Below are 13,006 nucleotides of genomic sequence, written 5' to 3'. Positions count from 1 at the left end.
GAACTCGGCTTACAATTCTATGCAACATATCCTCTTTCATATATACATTTATCATAACATTTGTGGTGCACTAAAATAATATGTTTCAGTGGAATTTTCCTTACCATTCCCTGCAATATATCCTCTCTCATATTAGGTTTACCAAATTATTTGTGGTGTCTTTAAAAAAAATATCATCTGTAGTATTATAAAACGAAGTATATGTGTACTATTCAAACATTTTGGAGACACTAGTCTGTGTTTTTATCATTGGTTCCCTAGGGTTGCTAGTCAATCATTTGATGCGATAAACCTCTGGTTATAGCAACTCTAGCGGACCCCGCGTCCCGCCGGCCCGCAAAACGCGTTTGAAGTTCGCGCAAAACAGCTTTTGCGGGCCGGCGCGGACGGCCACAGATGGAGACCCCTCAAACGGACCCGCATAAAAGTATATTTGCGGAATATGCTTTTTTACGGGTCGGCTTCTGCGGGTTCTTCTCGGGCACCACCGCGACGACCCGGAAACAGAAAGCGCCAAATTATCGCATTTGACATAAGTTTCCACAAATAAGGTCAAATTCAAACGACATAACACAATTTTAGGCGCAAATTAAAAGCCAAGTTTAGTAGGAGAAACGCAAAAGAGGGCCTTGCAAAAGTTACGGCCATGCCCGGCATCATCTTGGTCGACCTTCACTCCGCACCATCGAGTCCACCTTGAAGTTCATCGGCACCACCGAATCCACCTCCGGCGCTTGTCCCAACTCCCGCACCGAAATCATCGACATTGCCACCATATGCAGCCGGATTCCTCTTCCTCTTTCCGGCCGCGGCCTCGGTCACCTTCTCCGCCACCAGCCGAGATCGCGCAGCAGCGTTGGCGCCGGGAGCGCGGGCCTTGGCAGCGGGGGCTGCCGGATTCCCGCCCTGCACGACCACGTTGCCCTGCCGCTTGCGGGCAGGCGCGGCGCTAGCTTTAGCGACGGCAGGGCCAACATGGCCGGCGACGAGATCCGCCCGAGGGGAAGGGGCATGAGCGACCTCGACGGTGGCGGGGGGCAGCTGGGAGTCGTCCATGGCGGCGAGGGACGGCCGCGGAGGATGCACCGGAGCGTGCGGCGGTGGGGCAATGGTGGCGGAGGGTGGGGGAAGCGGGAAAGGGCGCGCGGAAATGTCCCTCCCGCCAAATCTCGCTGCGGATGGGGGCTGCGCTCGGGTCGGCCTCCCAGCCCGTGAAACTATAGGTTGGGGGAGAAGTTTTGCCGCGGCCCACAAAAATATTTGCGGGCGGGAGCGGGATGCGGGGTCTGGTCGGGCAGGTTTTCCCGCCCCGACCCGCACTTTGGCGGTTATTTTGCGGGCCGGGGCGGGATGCGGGGTCTGCTAGAATTGCTCTTATAACATTATGACTTACTAGTATCGTCATATATCGTGCTGTGTGATCTTGCATGTCATGATTAATCTAACAACGCCTAAAAAATTGAAGACACAAATACAAATCTACCAGACCAAATCTATTATCTACGTAAAGGAAAATACCTGTCAAAAATAGAGAAAATAGAAAACACCGAAACATCTGCCCATTAGTTCAGTTAAAAAGAGAATAACAACCTATATGATTTCCATGTATGCCAAGTTGGACGAGGGGCTGCTTGCCCCCCCCCCCCCCAAGAAAAAAATAGGGGTCTTCCGCCTCCTGCCGGTGCCGTCACCGGTCTACCCCGTCTCTGGTGTCCTTAGGGCCATGGGGGCGGAGTGGATCCTGACAGGGCTCCGTTGTAAGATATTTTTTCGAGTTTTGTTAGGGTTTATGTCCTGCTCAGGAAGGTGAGATGGCGGAGACTCCCTGAAGATGGAATAGATGTCTCCCCGCCTAGTCCCTGTTTCGTTGATTGGTCTAGCATTGTCGGTGGGTGGCGGATGTGTTTCTCTGGTAGATCTATCTTTGGTGGATTTGCTCGGATCAGTTTGTCGTTTGTCTATGGTTTTGTGTCTTCTGGTTGGATTCTTCTGATTTACACTCTCCGTTGGCGGCGGTTGCTGTTCTGGTGTGTTGGTTCTATGGGCCCTTAGCACGACGATTTTCCGACTGTCTACTACAATAAGGTTTGCCCGGCTCTAGCGAGGGAGGGGCGATGACAGTGGCGCGCCTTCCGCTCGCTTAAGTGCTTGTAGTCGTCGCTAGGTGGTCAACCGATCTGAATGTAATTTTTATCATTCTAGTGTACGTTGTACTACCATTGAAGATGAACAGATGGGAAGTTTTTCCCGCAAAAAATAGCGAATAACAACATACGGATCTCTAAACTATTTATTACCATTAAAGTTCACTAGCACAAATGCCCGTACGTTGCACCAGAAGAAACAAATCCCCACACGCCTCTAGTAACCACCCATTCATGTTGCCATTTCTCCTCTTCGCTACCATCGCCAGTGATCGTCACATGGTCCACCTATTCACAACAAATATGATCAATCCCAGGGTGGCGTTCTTGTAATCATACAATAGCACAACTCTTGTGCGTCGCAACGGAGCAAACACTGAACTAAACATCATTTTTCTCGTGCATCCATATCAAGTGTTAGCAGGTCAAGCAAGGAGGGCTTCTGCCCTGCGCCATGTGCTTTGACGAGCACCCTGGAAATTGTGAGGTCGTCCTAAGTGATCTAGAATATGTAGTAAGAAGGCGACCATGGTTAGCTGGCCACCATCCTACGGCACCGGTCGCGAGGCCACCATCATTTACTCGGTCGCCTCGTTGAGAGAACGAGGATGCCACTGGGGCATCACCGATCCGTTGCTTGCCTCGACACAGGAAACATACGAGTGGTATCAATCAAAATAGCTATCTTTCTGCATCAATCAGAATGTTTCTAGCGATGGTAGCGAAGAGGAGTAGAAAATAATCATATATCTTTCGCAATTAATTAAACATCAGATACGGAGATACATAATTAGTGATATAATACGAATAGCATAAGCAAATGTTCTAGGCCAACTAATGTAGCAGTTTGACACGTTAGTTACGAGAATTTATTATATCTCTAAAGCAAAACCCTTTTCCAAATTCTTAGGAGTACAACTACATTTTAACAAAGAATAGTAGATTGGTCCTTCAAATAGTAAATTTGCATCATCATTCTTTCTTTTGGTTTGAGATATTCACTCACAATAGTTACATAATGATTATTATAAGCACTAAAAAACAACATATTCTAAAATGTATGTATTCTTACTTCATATAAGTTCAATATAATGAATATAACAAATGACAAAAAGAGCTTGCCCACCTAAATTGGAAAAATCTGTAAATTATATGTACCAATGACACATATCGTTTTACAAGACTACTAACATTGAATGGAACTCGGCTTACAATTCCATGCAAATATCCTCTTTCATATGTAGATTTATCATAACATTTGTGGTGCGCTTAAAATAATATCTTCGAATGGAATTTTCCTTCCAATTTCATGCAATATATCCTCTTTCATACGCCCTCTGTCCAGGTGCATAAGTTGTTGGGAACGCAGTAATTTTAAAAAAATTCCTACGATCACGCAAGATCTATCTAGGTGATGCATAGCAACGGGAGGGGAGAGTGTGTTCACGTACCCTCGTAGACCGAAAGCGGAAGTGTTTCAACAACGCGGTTGATGTAGTCGAACGTCTTCACAATCCAACCGATCCAAGTACCGAACGTACGGCACCTCCGCGTTCAGCACACGTTCATGCTCTCGATCCAGTTGAGGACGAGGGTGAGCTCCGTCAGCACGACGGCATCGCGACGGTGTTGATGATGCTACCGGCGCAGGGCTTCGCCTAAGCACTACGATGGTATGATCGAGGTGTGTAACTGTGGAGGGGGGCACCGCACACGGTTGGGAGAGAAACTTGTGTGTTCTAGAGTGCCCCCCTGCCCCCGTATATAAAGGAACAAGGGGGAGGCCGGCCGGCCCTCCTAGGGTGCGCCCCACAAGGGGAGTCCTACTAGGACTACTAGTCCCAGTAGGATTTCACCAAGAGGGAGAGAGGGGGGAGGAAGGAGAGGGAGAAGGAAAGGGGGGCGCCGCCCCTCCCTCCTAGTCCAATTCGGACCTGAGGGGGAGGGGGCGTGCGGCCTGCCCTGGCCGCGCCTCTACCTCTCCACTAAGGCCCATGTGGCACATTAGTTCCCCCGGGGGGTTCCGGTAACCCTCCGGCACTCCGGTTTTATCTGAAACTTCTCCGGAACACTTTCAGTGTCCGAATATAGCTGTCCAATATATCAATCTTTTTGTCTCGACCATTTCGAGACTCCTCTTCATGTGCGTGATCTCATCCGGGACTCCGAAAAATCTTCGGTCATAAAATCACATAACTCATAATACAAATCGTCATCGAACGTTAAGTGTGCGGACCCTACGGGTTCGAGAACTATGGAAACACGACCGAGACACATCTCCGATAAATAACCAATAGCGGAACCAGGATGCTAATATTGGCTCCTACATATTCTACGAAGATCTTTATCGGTCAAACCGCATAACAACATACGCTTGCAAGGCCTATAGCAATGAGGATTGCCGAGAGGGCCCAGAGATACCTCTCCGAAACACGGAGTGACAAATCCTAATCTCGATCTATGCCAACCCAACAAACACCTTCGGAGACACCTGTAGAGCATCTTTATAATCACCCATTTACGTTGTGACATTTGATGGCACACAAGGTGTTCCTCCGGTATTCGGGAGTTGCATAATCTCATAGTCTGAGGAACATGTATAAGTCATGAAGAAAGCGGTAGCAATGAAACTGTAACGATCATAATGCTAAGCTAACGGATGGGTCATGTCCATCACATCATTTTTCTAATGATGTGATCCCGTTCATCAAATGACAACACATGTCTATGGTTAGGAAATTTAACTATCTTTGATTAACGAGCTGGTCTAGTAGAGGCATACTAGGGACAATATGTTTTGTCTATGTATTCACACATGTACTAAGTTTCCGGTTAATACAATTCTAGCATGAATAATAAACATTTTTCATGAAATAAGGAAATAAATAATAACTTTATTATTCCCGCTAGGGCATATTTCCTTCAGTATCCCACTAGCACTAGAGTCAATAATCTAGATTACATAGTAATGATTCTAACTTACATGGAGCTTTGGTGCTGATCATGTTTTGCTCGTGGAAGAGTTTTAGTCAACGGGTCTGCCACATTCAGATCTGTATGTATCTTGCAAATCTCTATGTCCCCCTCCGACACTTGATGACGGATGGAATTGAAGCGTCTCTTGATGTGGTTGGTTCTCTTGTGAAATATAGATTCCTTTGCCAAGGCAATTACACCAGTATTGTCACAAAATATTTTCATTGGACCCGATGCACTAGGTATGACACCTAGATCGGATATGAACTCTTTCATCCAGACTCCTTCATTTGCTGCTTCCGAAGCAGAAAGCTTCACACGTAGATTCCGCCACGACGCTTTGCTTGGAACTGCACCAACTGACGGCTCCTCCATTCAATAAAAATATGTATCCGGTTTGCGACTTAGAGTCATCTAGATCAGGGTCAAAGATTGCATCGACGTAACGGCTTACGACGGGCTCTTTTTCACCTCCATAAATGAGAAACATATCCTTAGTCCTTTTCAGGTAATTCAGGATGTTCTTGACCGCTGTCCAGTGCTCCACTCCGGGATTACTTTGGTACCTCCATGCTATGCTTATAGCAAGGCACACATCAGGTCTGGTACACAGCATTGCATACATGATAGAACCTATGGCTGAAGCATAGGGAATGAGTTTCATTTTTTCTCTATCTTCTGCAGTGGTCGGGCATTGAGTCTGACTCAACTTCACACCTTGTAACACAGGTAAGAACCCTTTCTTTGACTGATCCATTTTGAACTTCTTCAAAACTTTATCAAGGTATGTGCTTTGTGAAAGTCCAATTAAGCGTCTTGATCTATCTCTAGAGATCTTGATGCCCAATATGTAAGCAGCTTCACCGAGGTCTTTCATGGAAAAACTCTTATTCAGGTATCCCTTTAATGCTATCCAGAAATTCTATATCATTTCCAATCAACAATATGTCATCCACATATAATATTAGAAATGCTACAGAGCTCCCACTCACTTTCTTGTAAATACAGGCTTCTCCAAAAGTCTGTATAAAACCATATGCTTTGATCAAACTATCAAAACGTTTATTCCAACTCCGAGAGGCTTGCACCAGTCCATAAATGGATCGCTGGAGCTTGCACACTTAGCACCCTTTGGATCGACAAAACCTTCTTGTTTCATCATATACAACACTTCTTCCAGAAATCCATTCGGGAATGCAGTTTTGACATCCATCTGCCAAATTTCATAATCATAAAATGCGGAAATTGCTAACATGATTCGGACAGACTTAGGCATCGCTACGGGTGAGAAAGTCTCATCATAGTCGACTCCTTGAACTTGTCGAAAACCTTTCGCAACAAGTCGAGCTTTGTGATACGTCCATTTTGCATCATGCTTTTATATCAATATTTATTGCATTATGGGCTGTTATTACATATTATATATTAATACTTATGGCTATTCTCTCTTATTTTACAAGGTTTACCATGAAGAGGGGGGATGCCGGCAGCTGGAATTCTGGCTGGAAAAGGAGCAAATATTGGAAACCTATTCTGCACAGCTCCAAAAGTCCTGAAACTCCACGAAACTTATTTTTGGAATTTATAAGAATTATTGAGCGGAAGAAATACCTCAGGGGGCCCACACCCTGGCCAGGAGGGTGGGGGGCGCGCCCTCCCTTACTGGGCGCGCCCCTATCTCCTGGGCCCCCTGGTGGCCCCCGGTGTCCATCTTCTGCTATATGAAGGCTTTTACCCTGGAAAAAATCGTGGGCAAGCTTACGGGATGAAACTCCGCCGCCACGAGGCGGAACCTTGGCGGAACCAATCTAGAGCTCCGGCAGAGCTGTTCTGCCGGGGAAACTTCCCTCCGAGAGGGGGAAATCATCACCATCGTCATCACCAACGATCCTCTCATCGGGAGGGGGTCAATCTCCATCAACATCTTCACCAGGACCATCTCCTCTCAAAACTGTAGTTCATCTCTTGTATCCAATCTTGTATCAAAACAACAAATTGGTACTTGTGGTTTGCTAGTAGTGTTGATTACTCCTTGTAGTTGATGCTAGTTGGTTTATTTGGTGGAAGATCATACGTTCAGGTCCTTAATGCATATTAATACTCCTCTGATCATGAACATGAATATGCTTTGTGAGTAGTTACATTTGTTCCTGAGGACATGGGTGAAGTCTTGCTATTAGTAGTCATGTGAATTTGGTATTCGTTCGATATTTTGATGAGATGTATGTTGTCTTTTCCTCTAGTGGTGTCATGTGAACGTCGACTACATGACACTTCACCATTATTTGGGCCTTGAGGAAGGCATTGGGAAGTAATAAGTAGATGATGGGTTGCTAGAGTGACAGAAGCTTAAACCCTAGTTTATGAGTTGCTTCATTAGGGGCTGATTTGGATCCATACGTTTAATGTTGTGGTTAGGTTTACCTTAATACTTCTTTTGTAGTTGCGGATGCTTGCAATACGGGTTAATCATAAGTGGGATGCTTGTCCAAGAGAGGGCAGTACCCAAGCACCGGTCCACCCACATATCAAATTATCAAAGTACCGAACGCGAATCATATGAACGTGATGAAAACTAGCTTGACAATAATTCCCATGTGTCCTCGGGAGCTCCTTTATCATTATTAGAATTTGTCCAGGCTTATCCTTTGCTACATAAAGGATTGGGCCACCTTGCTACACTTTATTTACTTTCATTGCTTGTACTCGTTACAATTTATCTTATCACAAAACTATCTATTACCTACAATTTCAGTGCTTGCAGAGAAAACCTTACTGAAAACCGCTTATCATTTTCCTTCTACTCCTCGTTGGGTTCGACACTCTTACTTATCGAAAGGACTACGATAGATCCCCTACACTTGTGGGTCATCAAGACTCTTTTCTAGCGCCGTTGCCGGGGAGTGTAGCGCTTTTGGTGAGTGGAACTTGGTAAGGAAAAATTTATATAGTGTGCTGAAATTTTCTGTTACTTGTCACTATGGAAACTAATCCGTTGAGGGGCGTGTTCGGGGTATCTTCACCCCGATCAGAAGAGCAAAGAGTTGCTCCTCAACCTACAGAACTTTATGAAAATATTTACTTTGAGATTCCTTCGGGTATGATAGAGAAACTGCTAGCTAATCCATTTGCAGGAGATGGAACATTGCATCCCGATTTACACCTTATCTTTGTGGATGAAGTTTGTGGATTATTTAAGCTTGCAGGTATTCCCGATGATGTTGTCAAAAGGAAGGTCTTCCCTTTATCTTTGAAGGGAGATTCATTGACATGGTATAGGCTATGTGATGATACGAGATCTTGGAATTATAAGCGACTGAAGCTGGAATTTCACCAGAAGTTCTATCCTATGCATCTTGTTCATCATGATCGTAATTACATATATAATTTCTGGCCTCGCGAAGGAGAAAGCATGGCTCAAGCTGGGGGGAGGCTTAAATCAATGTTATATTCATGCCCCAATCATGAGCTCTCCCGGGAAATGATTATTGAAAATTTTTATGCTCGGCTTTCTCTCAATAATCGTAACCTGCTCGATACTTCCTGTGCTGGATCTTATATGCTGAAGACTATTGATTTCAAATGGGACTTATTGGAAAGAATTAAACGCAACTCTGAAGATTGGGGTTCCGGCGATGGTAAGGAGTCAGGTATGACACCTAAGTTTGATTGTGTTAAATCTTTTATAGATACCGATGTTTTTCGTGGATTTAGCGCTAAATATGGACTTGACTCTGAGATAGTAGCTTCTTTCTGTGAATCTTTTGCTACTCATGTTGATCTCCCTACGGAGAAGTGGTTTAAATATAATCCTCCCGTTGAAGTAAAAGTACTTGCACCTATTATAGTTGAAGAGAAGACTGTTACTTATAGTGATCCTATTGTTCCTACTACTTATGTTGAGAAACCTCCTTTTCCTGTTAGGATAAAGGATCATGCTAAAGCTTCGACTGTTGTTCGTAAGAGTAATACTAGGACTTATACACTTCCTGAGCAAATTAAAGTTGAACCTAGTGTTGCTATGGTTAAAGATCTCTTGGATGATGATATAGATGGGCATGTTATTTATTTCCGTGATGAAGCTGCTAATATTGCTAGACCAGATACTAAGATACATAGACCTGTAGTAGGCATGCCTGTTATTTCCGTTAAAATAGGAGATCATTGTTATCATGGCTTATGTGATATGGGTGCTAGTGCTAGTGCAATACCTCATTCCTTATATGATGAAATTATGCATGATATTGCACCTGCTGAATTGGAAGGTATTGATGTTCCTATTAAACTTGCCAATAGAGATACTATTTCGCCGGGTGGTATTGTTAGAGATGTTGAAGTCTTGTGTGGGAAAGCCAAATATCCTGCTGATTTCCTTATTCTTGGTTCCCCACAAGATAGCTTTTGTCCTATTAAACTTCGTAGACAACCCCGTTATAAAGAATTACCTAGTAAAGATGAAATTATTGGTCTTGCTTCTATTGCCGTACCTCCTACTGATCCGTTAGAACAATATTTGCTAGACCATGAAAATGATATGTTTATGAAGGGGAGAAGGGAAATAGATGAAGTGTTCCTTAAACAGGAACCTTTGCTGAAACATAACCTTCCCGTTGAAATTCTTGGGGACCCCCCTCCACCCAAGGGTGATCCCGTGTTTGAACTCAAACCATTACCTGATAATCTTAAGTATGCTTATCTTGATGAAAAGAAAATATATCCTGTTATTATTAGTGCTAACCTTTCAGAGCAAGAAGAAGAAAGATTATTGAAAACTCTGAAGAAGCACCGTGCTGCTATTGGATATACTATGGATGATGTCAAGGGCATTAGTCCCACGTTATGTCAACACAAAATTAATTTGGAGGCCGATGCTAAACCAGTTGAGATCCTCAACGACGACTGAATCCCAAAATGAAAGAAGTGGTAAGAAAGGAGATACTAAAGCTCCTTGAGGCAGGTATAATTTATCCCGTTGCTGATAATGAATGGGTAAGCCCTGTCCATTGCGTTCCTAAGAAGGGAGGCATTACCGTTGTTCCTAACGATAAAGATGAATTGATCCCGCAAAGAATTATTACAGGTTATAGGATGGTAATTGATTTCCGTAAATTAAATAAGGCTACTAACAAAGATCATTACCCTTTACCTTTTATTGATCAAATGCTAGAAAGACTATCCAAACACACACATTTTTGCTTTGTAGATGGCTATTCTGGTTTCTCTCAGATACCTGTGTCAGCAGGGGATCAATCAAAAACTACTTTTACTTGCCCTTTTGGTACTTTTCTTATAGACGTAAGCCTTTGGTTTATGTAATGCACCTGCTACCTTTCAAAGATGCATGACGGCTATATTCTCTGATTTTTGTGAAAAGATTTGTGAGGTATTCATGGATGACTTCTCCGTTTATGGATCCTCTTTTGATGATTGCTTGAGCAACCTTGATCGAGTTTTGCAGAGATGCGAAGACACTAGTCTCGTCCTAAATTGGGAAAAGTGTCACTTTATGGTTAATGGAGGCATTGTCTTGGGGAACAAGATCTCCGAGAGAGGTATTGAAGTCGATAAAGCTAAAGTTGATGCTATTGAAAAGATGCCATGTCCCAAGGACATAAAAGGTATAAGAAGTTTCCTTGGTCATGCCGGTTTTTATAGGAGGTTCATTAAGGACTTCTCTAAAATCTCTAGGCCTCTGACTAATTTATTGCAAAAAGATATTCCTTTGGTCTTTGATGATGATTGTGTAGAAGCATTTGAAATACTTAAGAAAGATTTGATCTCTGCACCTATTGTTCAGCCACCTGATTGGAATTTACCTTTTGAAATTATGTGTGATGCGAGTGATTATGATGTAGGTGCTGTTCTAGGCCAAAGAGTTGATAAGAAATTGAATGTTATCCAATATGCTAGTAAGACTCTTGATACTGCCCAGAGAAATTATGCTACTACTGAAAAAGAAATCTTAGCAGTTGTGTTTGCATGTGATAAGTTTAGACCTTATATTGTTGATTCCAAAGTTACTATTCACACTAATCATGTTGCTATTAAATATCTTATGGAGAAGAAAGATGTTAAGCCTAGACTCATTAGATGGGTTCTCTTGCTCCAAGAATTTGATTTACATATTATTGACAGAAAGGGAGCCGAGAATCCCGTCGCAGACAACTTGTCTAGGTTAGAGAATTCTCCTGATGACCCACTGCCTATTGATGATAGCTTTCCTGATAGCGGTCGTTAATGCTTCTCGTACTGCTCCTTGTTATGCTGATTATGCTAATTACATTGTTGCTAAATTTATACCGCCTAGTTTCACATACCTGCAAAAGAAAAAGTTCTTTTATGATTTAAGACATTACTTTTGGGATGACCCACACCTTTATAAAGAAGGAGTAGATGGTGTTATTAGACGTTGTGTGCCTGAGCATGAACAGGAACAGATCCTACGCAAGTGTCACTCTGAATCCTATGGAGGACACCACGCTGGAGATAGAACTGCACACAAGGTATTGCAATCTGGCTTTTATTGGCCTACTCTCTTCAAAGACGCTCGTAAGTTTGTCTTATCTTGTGATGAATGTCAAAGAATTGGTAATATCAGTAGACGTCAAGAAATGCCTATGAATTATTCTCTTGTTATTGAACCGTTTGATGTTTGGGGCTTCGATTATATGGGACCTTTTCCTGCCTCTAATGGTTATACACATATTTTAGTTGTTGTTGATTACGTTACTAAGTGGGTAGAAGCTATTCCAACTAGTAGTGTTGATCATAACACTTCTATTAAAATGCTTAAAGAAGTTATTTTTCCGAGGTTTGGTGTCCCTAAATATCTTATGACAGATGGTGGTTCACATTTTATTCATGGTGCTTTTCGTAAAATGCTGGGTTAGTATGATGTTAATCATAGAATCGCATCTCCTTATCATCCGCAGTCCAGTGGTCAAGTAGATTTCAGCAATAGAGAGCTCAAATTAATTTTGCAAAAGACTGTCAATAGATCTAGAAAGAATTGGTCCAAGAAACTTGATGATGCATTATGGGCCTATAGAACTGCATACAAAAATCCTATGGGTATGTCTCCCTATAAGATGGTTTATGGAAAAGCTTGTCATTTACCTCTAGAACTTGAACATAAAGCATATTGGGCTATTAATGAGCTCAACTATGACTTCAAACTTGCCGGTGAAAAGAGGTTGTTTGATATTAGCTCATTTGATGAATGGAGAACCCAAGCCTATGAGAATGTCAAGTTATTCAAAGAAAAAGTCAAACGCTGGCATGGCAAAAGGATACAAAAGCATGAGTTTTAACGTAGGAGATTATGTGTTATTATTCAACTCTCGTTTAAGATTTTTTGCAGGAAAACTTCTCTCTAAATGGGAAGGTCCTTACGTTATCGAGGAGGTCTATCGTTCTGGTGCCATAAAAATCAACAACTTCGAAGGCACAAATCCGAGGGTTGTGAACGGTCAAAGAATTAAACATTATATTTCAGGTAATCCTATCAATGTTGAAACTAATATTATTGAAACCGTAACCCCGGAGGAATACATAAGGGACACTTTCCAGAATGTTCCAGACTCCGAAAAGGAATAGGTATGTGGTACGGTAAGTAAACCGACCCCAAAACAATTCTAATGGCAATTTTTATCCGTTTTGGAATATTTAAGAATTTTAGGAAGAAAGAAGTAATCCGGGAAGGACACGGGGCCTCCAGGAGGGTGGAGGGTGCGCCCAACCTTACTGGGCGTGCCCCCTATCTCCTGGGCACCTCGTGTGCCTCCCGGACTCCGTTTTCTTGCACATTACGTATTTTGGTCGGTAAAAATTCATTATATATACTCCCGAAGGTTTTGACTACCGTACCACGCAAATATCCTCTGTTT

The sequence above is a fragment of the Triticum aestivum genome, chromosome 3D (assembly GCF_018294505.1).
Source record: "Triticum aestivum cultivar Chinese Spring chromosome 3D, IWGSC CS RefSeq v2.1, whole genome shotgun sequence".
Lineage (NCBI taxonomy): Eukaryota > Viridiplantae > Streptophyta > Magnoliopsida > Poales > Poaceae > Triticum > Triticum aestivum.
The sequence above is the reverse complement of the archived record's forward strand: the minus strand, read 5'-3'. Positions refer to the sequence as shown.